The 17610-nt window shown below is 35.6% G+C and overlaps 1 protein-coding gene and 1 pseudogene across 3 annotated transcripts in view; one reads left to right on the forward strand and one right to left on the reverse strand.

The window, feature by feature from the left end:
* Nucleotides 1-17610, forward strand: part of TECRL (trans-2,3-enoyl-CoA reductase like) — a 192607-nt gene that overhangs the window by 23401 nt on the left and 151596 nt on the right. The gene's annotated exons all lie outside the window — the stretch shown is intronic.
* Nucleotides 5984-16544, reverse strand: LOC110217437 (adenylate kinase isoenzyme 6 pseudogene; annotated as a pseudogene).

Here is a 17610-nt window from a genome sequence, read left to right on the forward strand (position 1 = left end):
CCTGAGTTCAAATGCAGCCTCAGACATTTTCAACTTACTAGCTGCGTGACCCTGGGCAAGTCACTTAACCCCATTGCCTGGCCAAAAACAAAAACAAAAAAAGAATATGGATACTAAAACACTTGGTGCATACATGTTTATTATTGATATTCCTTCATTGTCTACAGTATCGTTTAGCATGATTTAGTTTCCTACCTTATCTCTTTTAATTAGGTCTATTTTTACTTTTCCTTTTTCTGAGATCAGGATTTCTAGACCTGTTTTTTTTTCTATTTCAGCTGAAGCACAGTAGATTCTGCTCCATCTCCTTACCTTTACTTTGTGTGTGTGTGTGTATGTGTCTGTGCTTCTTGTAAGTAACATATTGTAGAATTCTTTTGATCCACTCCGCTATCTGCTTCCATTTTATGGGAGAGTTCATCCCATTCACATTCACAGTTATGATAACTACTTATGTATTTCTCTCCATCCTGTTCTTTCTCCTGTCTGCCTCTCTCTCCTTTCAACCTTTCCCTTCTCACTAGTATTTTGCTTCTGTCTACCACCTTCCCTGCTTGTCCCTCCCTTACGTCAGTTTCTATCCCACTTTTACTTGATTTCCATCCCTTCTACTTCCCTGTCAGGTATGATGTATTTCTAGATTTAACTGACTGTGTATATGATTCCCTCTTTGAGCCAATACTGATAAGAGTGAGAAGTTCAGGTGATGTTCATCATCCACCCTCTGATCGTCCCCTTTTTTGCACCTCTTCATTTGAAATAATTTACCCCATTCTACCTCTCCCTTCCTTCTGCATTGTGTACTTTTATTTCTCATCCCTTAATTATTTTTATGTCATTCCCTCAAATCCATCTTATGCCCATACCCTCTATCTATGTATATTCCTTCTAGTTGTACTATTAGTGATATTTTTTAAGAATTATAAGTATCATCTTTCTGTGTAAGGGTACAAATAGTTTAGCTCTATTGAAGCCATTACATTTTCTTTTCCCTTTTTACCTGCTTATATTTCTCTTGGGGTATGATATTGGACATCAAATTTTTTGTTTAGTTCTGATCTCCTTATGAAAGCTTGAAATCTTTTTATTTCACTGAATGACCATTTTTCCCTTGATGTGTTGAGTTTACTTTTTCTGGGTAAATGATTCTTGATTCTAGTACTAGTTCCTTTGCCTTCTAGAATATCATGTTCTATGATTGCAGATTCTTTAATATTGCAGCTGCCAAGTCCTGTGTAATCCCGATTGTGATACCCTGATATTTTAACTGTTTTTTTTTCTAGCCATTTGTAGTGTGTTTTCCTTGACTTGATAGTCCTGAAATTTGGCTATCATATTCCTTGGAGGTTTTATTTTGGGACCTCTTTCATGAGGTTGTTGATGGATTCTTTCAATGCTTATTTTGTCCTCTGGTTCCAGTATATCAGGGCAGTTTTCATTGATAATTTCCTGAAAGATGCTGTCCAGGTCTCTCTTTTGACTATGGCTTTAAGGTGGTCTAATGATTCTGCTATTGCCTCTCTTGAATTTATTTTCCAGGTAAGTTGTTTTTCACAAGAGCTATTCTACATTTTCTTCCATTTTTTCTTTCTTCTTAATTTGTTTGATTCCTTCTTTATGTCTTATAACTTCATTAGCTTCTACTTGCCCAATTCTAACTTCTAAGGAGTTGTTTTCTTCAGTTAGCTTTTGTACTTTCAATGAATGAAAAATTTGGCCAATTGTACTCTTTAAGGTGTTGTTTAATTCAATGCATTTTTGTATCTCCTTGTCCATTTGTCCAATTCTACTTTTTAAGTAGTTTTCCAAGCTGTTGACTCTTTTCATAATTCTCTGCACCACTCTCATGTCTTTTCCCATTTTTCTTCTACTTCTTGTCTATGATTTTTAAGCTTCTTTTTGAGCGCTTCCTTGAGTTCTTTCTGTGCTTGAGACAACTTCCCATTTTTCTTTGAGCTTTTGCCTATCGGTGTTTTGACATTGTTGCCCTCTTCTGAGTCTGTCTTAGTTTTTCCAGTCACCATAATAATTTTCTATGGTCAGATTGTTTTGTTTGCTGTTTTTTCACTCATCTTTTTTTGGCATTTTTCCTTTCTTTTAAATTTGAGCTCTGCATCTGGGGTGGCAGGGGCACTGTATCAGGCTTTTTGTGCCAGCTACAGGCCCTGGTTGCTTATCTGGTGCTGTACTGATGTTGCCCTGAGGCCCTGGGGGACTATCATGTCTGGTGCTGTGCTAAGGGGTTTGGATGGTGGGTGGCTGATGCTGCTGGAGGCCATAAGGGTCTGGAAGCTTACCCAGCGCTAAGCTGGGGTCCTAGTGGTGGTGTCTGGGTGTGCTGAGACCAGATTTGTTTCTGAGTTTCCCCAGATCAGACTAAAACATTAGCACTAAAACACATGGAGGTCTAGTCACTGGAGATGCCTGTTTCACCTGTGCTGTGCTTAAGGATGTGGGAGCCTGGCCTCCTTTCTTATCATGCTGGAAGATACCTGTTTGGGAGGGGCTTACACTGAAGCATCTGGTGGTTCTCAGAGCTGCCATTTCCCTTGTCTATCTAAGACACTTGGGGTTCCTGATGTTGGTGTTTGTCCATTCCACCACACTGGGGCTTAGGATCTCCCACTGGTTTGCTAATGTGGGGCTTGCTGCTGGCTTGCTGGGAGGCTTCCTGTCACAGACTGGGTTCCCCTTTCATCTGATTGAAATGGACCTTTCTTACTGATCTAAGTTTCTTGGGCTAAAAGATTGTTTTTTCTGGTTCTTCTGTTTCAGGATTTTTGCAGCACAATTTTTGGGGGGGTTTTGGAGGTGAATATAGGAGAATTACAGTGATTTACCCCTTATTTTTCCATTTTGGCTCCCAGAAGTCAACTAGTCCATGTACTTGAATGTGATTCCTTTGTACCATATCAGAATCAGCTAAAGTTTGCACTGAATTGGCATAATCTTTGAGAACCTAGGGTCACCTACACAACATGACAAATATCAGACTAAAACATTAATGAAAAATAAAGTCAACTAAAACCTCTAAATTCCATTTTCCCTTCTTATGGAAATCTTCTTTGATTTCTGTATGGTCTGTAATCTGTATATTACTGTAATTACTTGCCAGCATTGTGTCATCTTTGCATTTGTTTTGAAATCAAAATAATTTGTATCTTTTTAAAAGATTTTGTTTTGTTTGTTATTAATCAGGACAGGACCAACGGCAGAGCTTTGTCTCATATATTCCTCTGAGAATTCCTTTAGGTAGACGTCAGAGTATTAATGGATTCTACCAACTATAGATCTAACTAATTATAGATTTACTAGCCATTACTTTACTTATGAGTATCTCTTGATCTCACATGCTTATTGAAATAAAATGCAAAATATTTATGGTATTCCCTTTCTATCACTTTACCTTGAAACATAATTTTTTTAAAAAAGTCAATGAATTAAGTTTTGGAAGATCTTTTAACATATATAGAATGGCTTCTCAAAACAATAAATCATACACACAATGCTTTAAAGTATACAAAGTCCTTTACAAACACGATCTCCTTTTTTGGCTCTCAAAAACTATATGAGGCAGCTAGAGCAACTTTTTTTTTTAATCATCTTCATTTCACAGAAAAGAAAATTGAGGTGGAGAAAGTAAGTGAGTTGTTGTCCACAAAACTATTAATTGTGAGAGAAGGGGTAAGAACTTAGGCACTCCTGATTCCAAGTCCACTAGCTACTGAGGAGAAGTTTCTTTTCGAATTAGAATGCTACAAAACATCCATGTGAGAGTATATTGTAAAGGGGCAGCTAGGTGGCGCAGTGGCCCTGAAGTCAGGAGGACCTGAGTTCAAATGTGATTTCAAACACAGAACACTTACTAAATGTGTGACTCTTGGTAAGTCACTTAACCCCAATTGCCCTCACCGCCCCACAAAAAAAAAAAAAGAGTATTGTAGAAGTCTGGAACTCAGTTAGGAAATAAAGGCAGTTTATGATGTGGATAAGTGAGAGGACAAACATACAACCAAGAAGAATTGTTTAAGAAAGGCATTTAGTTAGCAATAAAAAGAAACAGTATACAAGACAGTAAGATCAGCCCACCAGAAAAAAAAAATTCCTGTTAAAAATAGTATGATAGCAGGCTGAACAAATACATTAGGTTAAATTGATAGCTCTTAAAGGACAAGTTGCTTACATTGTTTATATTACTTTTAAAGCAAAAATCAAATGAAAAAAATGCACAAAGGAATATTATATCCTTCCTAGAAAAATAAAATAAAATAAGTAGTGAAACATAAGCTCTTAGCACCATGATGGGGAGAAATGGATTGAATGGAAAACAATATTTCTTTTTCTACCACTAAATTTTCCTTTGATCTTCATATGTGTCTGTCTACAAATTTATATAGTGATTTTTTTTTCTGGTTTGGGATAAACTTCTGGTAAGAAGGACCATCTGTATTTATCACCAGAAAAAGAAATATACTAAATAAAGTAAAAGAAAAAGAAAAAAAAGTAAGAAATGGGGAAATAAATTGAAAAAAAAAAGAATGTAGGGAATCCTTGAAGAAAAATTATCAGTAAAACTAAAAAGAAATAGGTAAACAAAAATGAGGTTTAAATGTAATGGATAAGTGTTATGGGTTAAAAAAAATAAGAAGCAATCTGAATAAAGGAACAATATTGAAATTATATTAGATGCACCCCATAAGTAGCTTTAGCCAGAATACTTAGCACAGTACGTAATATTAATAAAATAATTAGAAGAAATAAAAAGGGGGAAATTAGAGGTTTTAAAGGAAAACTTAAAATATAAACAAAAGAATAGACTATCACAGATCTTTAGAAATTTCAATAAAGTATTGACTACTTTTAAAAAAAAGAATGGAGAGAAAGGTTAAAAATTACAGAAAGGCATATATGTGTATGTATATGTGCATGTGTGTGTGTGTGTGTGTGTGTGTGTGTGTGTGTGTATCTGTCTGGAAAAACAAACAAATAGCTAAATTGAAAGAACACTTTCCCCCATGAAGCAAAGCAATGACCCTTGAACAGATAAATTATCTTGTAAAACTTATTGGCTTCCCAGAAAAATAAAAGATAGAAATAATAGCATAAAAATCCTTTTTAATGAGAAATTTTCTTAGATATGTCAGGAAAAAAGTGTGTGTGTGTGTGTGTGTGTGTGTGTGTGTGTGTGTGCGTGTGTGTGTTTCTAGAGATAATATGAATGAAAGCAATCCAAACTATACTATTACAGAAGAATTTCAAATTCAACTTACCTAGAAATATAATGATGATGTTCTGGAACTTGGATTTTAGGAGTCTTATAATTACTTCAGAAGAGGGAATCTGTACATCAAGGTGTAAGCAGCATAAATCACATGAGAGTACTTATTAATAACCAGAAATAAATGAAAATGCTGAATTATGATGATATATTGAAAAGAAAAAGAAATCTGCCTAAAACTTCAAGATAACATATCCTGAAAAGCTAAGCCTTATCCTCCCTAAGTTGGATTTCAATTAGGCAGGCAAATTTTTCTTTTTTTTTTTTCTTTTTTTTTCTTTGTTGTTGTTTTTTTTTCAACACAATGTAATGTTTATAGCATTATCCTTAGACTCTTTTATTTCTAAGTCAGCAGTTCTTTCTAGCCTTCATTTTCCTTTTCATTTCAAGATTTTCACCTTTTTTCTCAAATTTGCTTATTCTTATTTATAAATGAGAATGCTGAATATCCCTAAACTTAAAAAGCCCTTAATATCTCATTCATTGTATGTAAGAGTTTTCAGCTTTCTCATGGAGAAAAAAAATAATTTAGTCATAACTCAACTTTATATATCACCCACCTGCTACTTCCATAACACAAGCCTGGTTAGGAAAATGTGGCATATGTTGTCTTAATTTCTACTGCACAAAGAAGGAGAAATCATCAAGAAAATCTTTAACCATCATGTGGAAAACCTCGAAAGGTTAAAGCTTTGCCCTCAAGTTTCAATTGTTATCTTTTATCCACTGCTCAATCCACTTCATTATCTATCTAAATTATTCTCTAGTTCTTGCTTGGCAGCCAGTGTACTATTTCATGGTGGTAGTAGGCCATGGCTTCTTCATTAAGAATTTAGAAAATTTCACACTGAATATTGTCCTGTAGTTTCTTTATACTGTATCCTCTCTTTTCAAGTCTTGAGTATAATACAGAATTATCTGTTTGAAGCACAAAAACTATAGGAAACCATTGTTCAGGGAAGAAGTCACAGCCATGGTAATCAACAATAACTCCAACTTCTTTTATTTTATTTTCTAATTCATCAACTACTCTGTCTTCATCCAAAATGGGACATTCATATTCTTCATCAAAGCCATCACTTAACTGTCCTTCTTGTTCTAAATTGCCCACATTAATGTATGTCAGTTCTGTTCTTGATGCAAGTTCTTTACCTAGTGTGGTCTTTCCAACCCCTGGTGTACCCATGAGCTGGATATTGGTCACAGTGGTGCCAGCTCTGCCCCAGTCTTCTGCTCTCCACAAAGGAGCAGCAGGCAGGGGATCTAGGCAGGAGCTGAGTAGGCAATTTTTTAATCATTCCTTCAGGGAAAGCTACAGGTGATTAGAACCTTTCCCATGTAAATGCAACAAGTCAAAGAAAATGAACCACAATAAACAATTTCATATAGTAGGAATAGGCTAAATGTTGACTAGATGTAATATATATGTAAGAACAAGTTTTTCCTTAGAAGTCCCAACTTTTCTGAGGATCATTCAGGAATAAAAACTAGAATGAGTATAAGATGCTACGAATGGTGATCAGACAGAGGTATACTAGAACAAAGATCTGAGGAGGGAAAGGGCAAATAAAGTTATTTCTTGACATTGGAATATCAGAGAGGAAGGTCATCCAAATGAAAAGGATGGGGGCTTGCAAAGGGTATAGGACTAAAATACATTCTTAGAAGGGTTGGGTTCAGGAAGTATATTACACACATACACACACACACACACACACGCGCGCACACACAGATACATATATATGCATATATATTTGCATGTGTGTGTGTGTATATATATATATATATATATATATATATATATATATATATATATATATTTGTAATTAGATTTAACAATTTTGTTCTGAACTAGAGAGGGAAGAAAGGTAGAGTTGTGTTTGTATCTGATATTGGAGATTGATTTCTCATTGTTTTAAGCAAAAAAGAGGATTATTTCTAACTCGTTCTTGGTAACAAGTGGTATTTTTGACATTAGAGAACCTCTGGCTTATTCTCTCATTTTAAAGATAGGAAAACTCAGACCTAGAGAAGTCAGATGACTTGTCTAAGGCCACACAGGTGGTTAGCAATTGATCCAGGGCTAAAGCTTCCATTTTTCTCCTACTGTACAAACATGATTTTATATGTGTTCATGGTTATACGTACATACATTATATGTGCACATATACATATCTATCTAAAATTTCTCTGCATATGGCTATGCTGAAATATGCATATACATAAAAAGATGAGACTCAACATAGTTAATTTGAGTCTGAAGTATAAATTTAGAACTTTAAAAAAATATACAAATGATTTTATTTCATTCTATCTTTATACTATCCAATACACAAATGTAGTTTTCTTTCATCTTCTCCCCCCAGCTCCGTGGAGAAAAAAAAGGCATGTAAATCAACACATAACTAAATATAGTCTCTGTTAAAAGGAATTACAGCATATGTAAATCGCATAAACATTTCATTAAGCACAATGAAATTTAAGTCACTCTGAAATTTAGCATCCCAGGTGAAAACAGTTATGTCATACCATGCCCATTCTTTTATAATGCATTTAGAGTTATCTAGGAAGGCATTGATTGGATTTGTTATGGATTAATAAAATCTCCTTATTTCTTTATGCACCTATACATGGCAAATGCACTTATTATGAAGTTGGTAAACCTAAACAGCATTCTCTCTAGCCCCCCACTTTTTGAGATTAAGAAGTTCAAGGATGAAGAATCTGCTCAAATGTATAATCTCAAGATACAAAGGCTATTTTGTGATGTTTCACTTTGTTGGCACTTACGTGTATATCTCTCTGGTCTTTCTTCTTTCCTAGGAGGAAACTGAATTACAGAGATAAGTGATATCTAAAGTAACGGCATGTATGTCTGTAGCCCATCATTACCTCTCATATTTTACTGCTGATGATAATGGTAATGATAATTTGGCCTCCCAAGCTGCATTGTTTTGAGTAAGACCTTAGAACAGACTGTGTCTTCTATCCTAGGACCAGCCTAGCTAAAAGATGGAGAGAGAGATCACAGACATCACAGACAGGCTGACATCAGAATAATATCTAATTCTGGTATCCAATAAAGCAGATGAAAATATGAATTCACCACAGAAAGGTTAGAAGATAAGTGGAAAGGATTCTGAGGGTGCTATGGATCAGATGTTCTTTAACTCTCTTAAAATATTAATTTAACCAATACCCTTTTAATGTAAGGTCATTGCCAAACTGCTAAGAAGTTAATATGCCCAGGACAGAGTCAAAATGGCAGATTAGCAGTAGCTACCCAGCTGAACTCTCCCCTCCAACACTTTAAGATCAAATTTTGGAAAGCAGAACCAACAAAAAATCAGAGTCAGGGTAAGATTTTTTTTCTAGTTTAAGAAAATTTAAGGGGGAAGAGACGTCTGAAATACTGGAATGGAATTCTCGCAGAGTTTTGTCTGTAGTCCACATGCAGGGCATTAGCAATAGTGGCCATAGCAGAAATAGTAGCTTCAGGAGCTCTCAGCCAAGGGGGTGGAAAACTGCTCAGAAAGAGATTACAGGGAACATTTTGTTTACACTGGGTACAGCTAGTGCTGATTGGCAATTCTACTGCTCATACTCAGTTCTGGGTCCCACTTCCATGGTGGAGAGGAGTGCTGGTGGTCAGTCACAAGGGAATAGGAGTCATGGTCAGAGTATCAAGGCAGAGAGGAGCTCTAGTACTTGTGGCTCCAGGCCAGAGAACTTTCCTGGCTGAAGACTAGAGTGCAGTCCAGGAGAGCAGTGACACTACGTCTCCCAGGATCACACCACCTTGGAAGAATTAAAAACTTGCAGACCCTCAGAATTTCTGAAAAAAGTAACTCAAAAAAGCCTGAAGATTGAGATAGCACCTTCTCAGCCCTAGGTGAGAAGAATTTAACTTTAATATAAAGTTTAAAGTTAATAAAGAAGCTGGAAAAAATGAGCAAACCACAAAAATGTATTTGACAGTAAAAAGCTACTGCAGTGGCAGGGAAAACCAAGATCTAAAAGAGAAGAAGATAACAATGTGAAAACAGCTACCAAAAAAGCCTCAAAGAAAAGTGATCGTTGGAAACAAACCCAATAAGAATTTCTGGAAGAGTTAAAAATATGAGTGGTAGAAGAAAAATTGGGGAAATAAATGAGTAATTCAAGAAAATTACAAAAAGATAATAAACAGCTTTTATTTTCAAAAAAGGCAGAAAAATACTGAAGAAAATAGCACCTAAAAAAAAAGAATTAATCTAATGGCAAAAGAGGTGCAAAAGCCCACTGAAAAAATAACTCCTTAAAAAGCAGAATTGACCAAATTGAAAAAGAAGTACAAAATTTCACTGAAGAAAATAATTCCTTAAAAATTAGACTTGGGCAGATGGAAGCAAATGATTCCATGAGACTTCAAGGAACAATAGAACACAGTCAAAAATGAAAGCAAAAAAAAAAAAAACAACAAACAACAAACAAGAAATATCTTATCAGAAAAACAATTGACCTGGAAAATAGATTGAGGGAGGTATATTAAAAATTATTCAATTACTTGAAAGCCATTATCAAAGAAAGAGCCTAGACATGATATTTCAAAAAATTATCAAGGAAAACTACCTTGATATCTTAGATTTAGAGGGTAAAACATAAATCAAAAGAATCCACTGAAAACTTCCTGGAAGGACTCCCAAAATGACAACCCCAGGAATATTATAGCTAAATTCCAGAGCTTCCAAGTCAAAAAAGAATATATTTCAAGCAGCCAGAAAAAAACAATTAAAATATTGAGCAGCCACAGTCAGTATCACACAAGATTTCATTACTTCCATTCTAAAGGAGAAAAGGGCTTGGAATATGATGTCCTGGAAGGCAAAGAACGTAGAATTATAATCAAAAATCACCTACCTCACAAGAATAAGTGCAAACCTTAATGGAAAAATGGATATTTAATGAAATAGAGTACTTTTAAGCATTCCTGATGAAAAGACTAGTCAGTACAAAGTAGAAAATTTAACATTCAAACAGAAAACCCATGAGAAGCATAAAAATGTAGACATCAAAGAATAATCATAAATCAGTAAAGCTAAGCTGCATTCATTCTTTCATGTGTGAAGATGATACATATAACTTCCAATAACTTTATCATTATTAAGGAGATTAAGAGGGAGTTTACACAGACAGAGGCCATGGGTGTAATTTGATTTTGTTGGGATAGTCTCCCCACAAAAAAAGAGGAGGAAGGTGGAGTGAAAGGGGAATGCAGAGGAAAAGAGGGAAGGGAGAGGTAGAATGGGGAATATTTTCTTACTTAAAAGAGGCACACAAAGAAATTTTACAATGGAAAGAAAAGTATGGAGATGTCAGGCAATGCTAGAACCTCACTCTCATTGGAATTTCTTTAAAGAGGGAATAAACACATAAACACACACACACACACACACACACACACACACACACACACACACACACACACACACACACACACTGGAACTCCTATTCTTCCTTAGCTTACTTCTTGCACTATATATGAGATGTAACTACCTAACAAATTGCTGAAAAAGGGCTCCAGTGACAAAATGCAAATTAAACATGCAATAGGCACTTATTAATTTCATACTTTGTTTTAGGTACTATCCTCAAACCCTCCCCTCTTCCTAACTTTTCTGTTGCTCTAGGGAATACCACCATCCTCCCAGTCACGAGGTCTGGTAATTTAAGTGTCGTTTTTGGTTTCTCATTCTCTCTCTCTCCTTATATCCAATCAGCTGCTGATTCCTGTCTTTAACACCTTCATAATATTTCTTCTAATGCCAACACTCTAGTAGAAGCTCTCATCTACTAACATCTGGACATAGCAGGAATCTACTGATTTTCTTCCCACCCCTTTCTTTCCTTACTCAATTTTTACTTAACTGCCAAATTGGTCAACTGAAAACAGTCAAAGTGGAGATCTGACTATGTCACTGCCACTTTTAATCAAGTCCAATGGATCCCTGTTTCCACGAGGATAAAATATCAAATGTTCTGTTTGGCTTTTTATGCCCCAGAAACTGGCACCTTCCTACCTTTCCAGTTTTCTGACAACTTACATTTCCTCTCATTATCCTTTTACTCTGCAATCAGTGACACTTGCTTCCTCATTGATCCTGACACTAAACACTTCATTTCCATTCTACAGTAATTTTCAAATGCTGTCCTGCAATATCTAGAAGTCTTCCTTCCTCAACTCTGCCTCCTAGCTTCCCCTTCCTTCAAGACTATAAGAAACCTTTGTTTATCTTCCTTAATTCCACTGTCTTCAATAATTGGATTATCTCTAATTTATCTTGCATATATTTGTTTTTAATAGAGTTTGCATATTATCTCTCCTATTAGACTTCTTGAGGTCAATGGTTGTCTTTTGATTTTTTATTTTATCCTCAGTATTTAGTACAGTTCACAGAATACAATATGTGGCCAAAAATATTATTGATTGCTAAGCACCAGGGATAAAAAGAAAGGTAATACACAAAACCAAATAAAAACCACTACACATATGCAAAGTATGTTATACAGATATAGATGTAAAGTAAACATGAATTAAGCTTAAGTTCTTTCTCATTATTTTTAAATTAAAATAAATATACAGAAATATTTCAACTTCTTCCTCAAACCTCAATTATATTATTCCATGTATCCCTTGGCGTACATATACCTCACTTTGGAGACCACTGACCTAGAAGGTTTCCCAGAAAAGTAGCACCAGCCCTCTGACTAACCTGTTGGAAGATACATGCTACAGCCAAGGACATATTTTTGAAAAAAATAATTGGCAGCATATCTTTTCGGGACCTAGTATTACCAGGATCCTACAATATGAGAAAGAAAAGACTACATTGCAATCCCAGCAACTTCTGGAGGTGCTGACCTCAGTCAGGCAACGTGATTATATTGTCTGTTGTGGCAAGGTATTACGATATTCTGATTTTTTTTCCCCCTCTGGCAGTCATTCAGTTATCTTTCAATCCCTGTTGATCTGGTCAGATTCAGATCAGTAATCTGAGCCAACCAATCTTTCTCTACTGAAGCAAGTGAATATCACTTTCCCCTCTAAGGGATCAGACCTCTTTGATTCACATTCATTTTGTGCATATTCCCATTAGCTAGCACTCCCTGTTCTGGTGGATTGATTGTTCCTTTAAATTAAGAGTTGCTCTACCTATACCTTTTTATAAATACATATCTCCAGTACCTTTCTTATGAAAAGAGAAAATTGATTAGTATTTTTTATATTGCTTTTTGTGTTTTTCCCCCATTACCATATTCCCATTTTTTAAAATGATCATTTACTAATGTTTGATGTTGGGAAATTTTTGTCTTTTCAATTACTAGTTACTCAAAGATTAGTGCTTGATTCTTTTTTTTTTTAACCAAAAGTGTGATTAGTACTTTCTTACAGTAAAGGATATGATGAATTACTGGCTGTCTAAAGCAGTTCTTTATTTCTCAATACTGGTCTTTATGCCATTGAGTATAGATCTGTAGCTTGCTTCTCATAAATTGCCTTCAATAGTAACCTGGTGTTTATTAAATTGTGCTTTTCAACTCCGAGTCCCTAGGCAATAATGTCCTAGAATTGTTACTCTTATTTTATTGATAGAGACTGGCTAAAGTCTTTCATGCCCGGATTATTGCTCCTATTTCTGAACATCTGTCTTTACTTAACCTTCCCAGTCACTTTATTCTTGGAATAATGTGACCACAACTATATACCATCACAACACCCCTCCTATTGAATGAGGTGGGGGGAATCAATTCTTGGTGGGGAGAACCAGCTGAACTGGAAGATGGGGATAATTTTCAAAAAGCTTCCCTTAACTCACTGATCCTTTCTCACTTGTTGAGTCATTGTTATTTTATAGTTAATAGAAAATCCCTCTGTGGACATATATTTTAGGGTTAGAATGGAGGAACCTGTTTTGGACTTTATGTGACTATATGCTTGTTTCAATACCCCAAAGAGTTTGATTGGTACTAGAACTTCTAATTTCTCAATTTTTTTTTCACACAGTAAAGTAAAAGGAAATTCTACTTCCTAGGTGTCTTTTTAGTTAGCCTTTTTGGTCTTAGTATTCTGGATTTATAATTTTTAAAGAGGGTTAATTGTTTCAACTACTATTAAAAACAGATGGCATATTTACTTTAAACCAACAATATTTTAAAGGAGATAACAGCCCTGAAATAAGTGATAGTCATTTTCAAAGAAACACAATAGATTTTAAGTTTTAAACCTCACATAACTTCCTAAAGACTGAGATTATCATAGAACATTATTGAATCTATTAATCTCTTACTCTATCCCCTCCATTTTTTCAATGGAGAAAAGTGAGCCCTAGGCAAGTTAAGTTGCTTGCTCTTGTGTCACCATCATAAGATAAAATGTATCAAGGTGGCATGTGATAAGGGGAATTGCATTGGCTCTTGAGTTAAAGGACCTATATTCAAATACATGCCCTGTCACTCTAACTTTGTGACGTTGGGCAAGTCATTTCACTTCTCTGGACTTTGATTTCCTTATCTATAAAGTTTAAAAATGGAATTAGATGACCTTTGAGGTTAGTTTGGGCTCCAAATCTATGATACTGAGCTCTTTGAGGTCAAGGACAATTTTTCTTTGTACCTTGATTGACCATTAATTAGATTGTCTTTTTTTTTTTTTAAGCAATTTGGGTTAAGTGACTTGCCCAGGGTCACACAGCTAGTAAGTGTCAAGTGTTTGGTCTGAGGCCAGATTTGAACTCAGGTACTCCTAACTTCAGGGCTAGTGCTCTATCCACTGCACCACCTACTGCCCCTAATTACAGTGGCTTGCCCATAGGAGATACTCAACAATTGCTTGTTGAATTGAATTAATTAAGTTCTTCCTTTCATGCTGTGGCACTGTGTGGCAGAAGAACTGTGATTGTACTCAAGAAGAAGAAAAAAAAACATTTCCTATAATCAGAAAGGCTGGGCTTATTTCACTATTTTAGTCAGTTAGTCAATAAACATTTAACTGCATATTATGTACCAGGCCCTGTGCTAAGTGCTGAGAATATAGAGTGAGAGAGAGTGAGAAAGAGGTTGTGGGGAGGGGGGGGGAAGGGAGGTAGAAAAGATAGTACCTGCCCCTCAAGAAACTGACAATCTAATGTAGCAGACATCAAGCAAACAAAAATATGTACAGATAAGTAAAGACAGGAAAATAGGAAATAATTAAAAATGTCAGTATTGAGAGGTTGGGAAATGCTTCCTGTGCTATATTCTGCCCAGTTCCCCATCAGTAAAATGGAGACAGTAGTAATTACCATACCTATATTGAGAGGATAAAATGCATTTTATTTAAATATTCTTCATAATCACTAAATATATGTGTTCTTATTTTCAATGATTTGATTGTGCTTCAAATGTAAATATTTATTGCTGCTACTTATAAAATACACTACCAAAATAGCCCATCTTATATTTTCTACAGCTTATTTTATATGGTAAAAAATCTTATCTTGAGGCCAAAGACTTAATTTTTTGGGGCAGCTAGATGGAGTAGTAGATAGAGCACTGGCCCTGGATTCAGGAGGACCTGAGTTCAAATTCAGCCTCAGACACATAACACTTACTAGCTGTGTGACCCTGGGCAAGTCACTTAACCCCATTGCCTGGCAAAAACAAACTAACTAAAAAAAACCAAGCCTTAGTTTTTTGTTGTTGTTGCTGTATCTCTAGTGCCTGGTACATAGTGAACACACAATATTATTGTTTGTTGTTGTTGTTGTTGTTGTTGTTGAATGATGTCTGACTCTTCTACTTTCTTGTTAATTGGTCTGTGTTGTTCTGTTAGGAGCAAGAGTTCAAAAGGAAGGGAAAGTAGTTTGTTGATCTCCAAGATCATGATAATAGTTATTAAACAACTTGTAGGTATGGTTCAATCTAAAATTTTGATTTCTCAAGGGAGGGAGAATTGAGTATTCTGAATTTGTGATTTCATTAGTTTAGAAAACTCTTGGTGAAGAAATCCACTCTTTTTATGCAGGTCAGCAACTACTCTGGAGACCGAGTGACTTGCCTAGGGCCACACAGGTAATATGTGGTAGAAGGAGCTGTTGAACCCAGATCTTACTGACTGCATAGCTGGTCCTCTGTCAGCCCTGTTTTATCCTATGCTGCCTCTTGATCTAAGTAGGGATATAGTTATGAAAAGAGAATGTAGCTGATAGAAAAAAAAAGACAGGAGAGTTTATAAGGTTAGAAAAGAGAATTGAAAGAGAGTTCAAAGAAGTGTTAGAATTGATAAGCAAGACAATCTGACAAGGAGGAAGCAGAGTGTTGGTACAGCTTCCATTTTTAGGGAGCTCATATTTCTGCACAGTAAAATAGAACCTCAACTATTTTTTAGCATGATTATATTTAGAGTTGGTCAATTTTAAAGCTTCCCAAAATGGTGAAAACATATATCCACATCATGCTATTTTGTCAGTTTGAAATGGCATTTCTTCCTAGGTGAGAATGGAGCACTCTGCATTAGATGGCTTAGAGACAAAAAAAATTTAAAAAAATAAAAAAAACCCGACAATGTGATGCAGCATTGAAATGTGATTTTGTCTTCCTCTGCTGAAGTAATATTAATACACAGGAGTTCTCCAGAGGACAGGAATGAAATAGAGACTTCAGAAGCTTCCTGGCAGTGTTTTTATGGCCTTAACATCTAACTCTGGGTATAGACTTACCCAAATCAAATCCTAGACATTATTTTATACAGCAACTTCAATTTGTATTCTGCAAAATCCTCAAAATGGAAATCTTGCCTTCTATGAACCAAATATTTCTTCATACAGATTTTCAACAATCCTGGGGAAAATGTTCAAGTAATAAGATGAGACACCTGGCCTCTGGCTTAGGTACAATATCTCTTCATCCAATCAGATTTAATTTGTTCTAAAGGAATGACATAACAATTTCATCATGGAATTTATCCAAGAAAGTTGTCTTATTCTGCAGGATACAAAAAAGAAAAACTTTCTGAATTTTCTTATAAATAAATATGCTATTTAAAAATATTTTTAACTTATGTGAGGTTTACAAAGGGTTCATGCCTTCCTTCCTCCGCTTGAACTCCTGGAACGTAGTGATGTTTGTCACCTATGAGCAACTGAAACGGGCCTCCGGATGGCCGCTCGAAGTTCCCAGGAAGCTCCTTTCTGAGCCCTCTCCTACTAGCTTTCTGCCTGATGCCTGTCCCCTTTGAGTTTGACCCCATCCTGCCTCTCCTCCCTCCCATTTTTCTCCTATTCCTCTCCTCCCCTGCCTTAGCATTGAAGGATACCCCTACACTCCTGCTTAAGAGATAGTCCCATTTAAACCTTCTCCAGCCCACTTTCCCATCATTGCATAACTCACTCCATTCTTAAGCTCTTTATGTCTAATAAAATCAAACCAGAACCCAGAAAAAAAAAACTTATGTGAGGTTTAACTTTTCAGCAGCCTTATGAGAGCTAAAGACAATCAAATCCATGTAATGCCACCATCAGACTGAGAATGGAGTTTTTCAAGAAACAAGTCGTCAACTTACATGTGTTTATAAATTTCACACAAGGTAGTAAAACAAAAGCAATGGGTTAGAAATATGGACTTGAATTATAAACTATCAGAAATATATTTGAAAATAGGATTTGCTTATGTCAATATCTGTTTACTTTTTTTACAGGTTACCCTTCATTTGTAGGTTATACTTTGAGAGTTTCTGTGTGTTTGTGTGACTAGTCACACATGCATATAGGAAATCATTGTTATCATGAAATAGACCTATGTCAATGATCACACAGGTAATATGTAGCATAGGCTGGACTTTAAAACAGATATTCCTAGCTCCTAGTTAATGTTCCTTATCTCCTACACCACACTATCTCTCATAACTTTGATTGAGCTTTTAAAATATTTCTTCATTTAACACTCCAGTTTCTGGATTTAATTTCCTCAATTAACAGCCTACCTGTGTTTTTGCATGTGCCTCCAAGGCAGTAATGTGGAATACTTTCTTTCTTTTTTTCTCCCACAATTGCTGCTACTACATATTCCAGTCTTTGCCAGCCTGACTTAATTAATTGTTATCTTGTTATCTTTTATCCCACCTGTGTACTGTGCCGAAGAGTCATTCTTAACCAAAGAATCATGAGGTCATAGTAGTTGTAGAATTTTAGATTTTCAAAACATCTTGAAGATCATCTTGACTAGCCCCTTCTTTTATAGATAAAGCAAGTGAGACCCAAAGAGTTTAAGGGATTTAAGCAAGGTCATAGCTAGATAGTGTCAGAACTTTGAGATAC

Source organism: Phascolarctos cinereus, unplaced genomic scaffold, assembly GCF_003287225.1.
Source record: "Phascolarctos cinereus isolate Bilbo 61053 unplaced genomic scaffold, phaCin_HiC Scaffold_9;HRSCAF=440, whole genome shotgun sequence".
NCBI lineage: Eukaryota > Metazoa > Chordata > Mammalia > Diprotodontia > Phascolarctidae > Phascolarctos > Phascolarctos cinereus.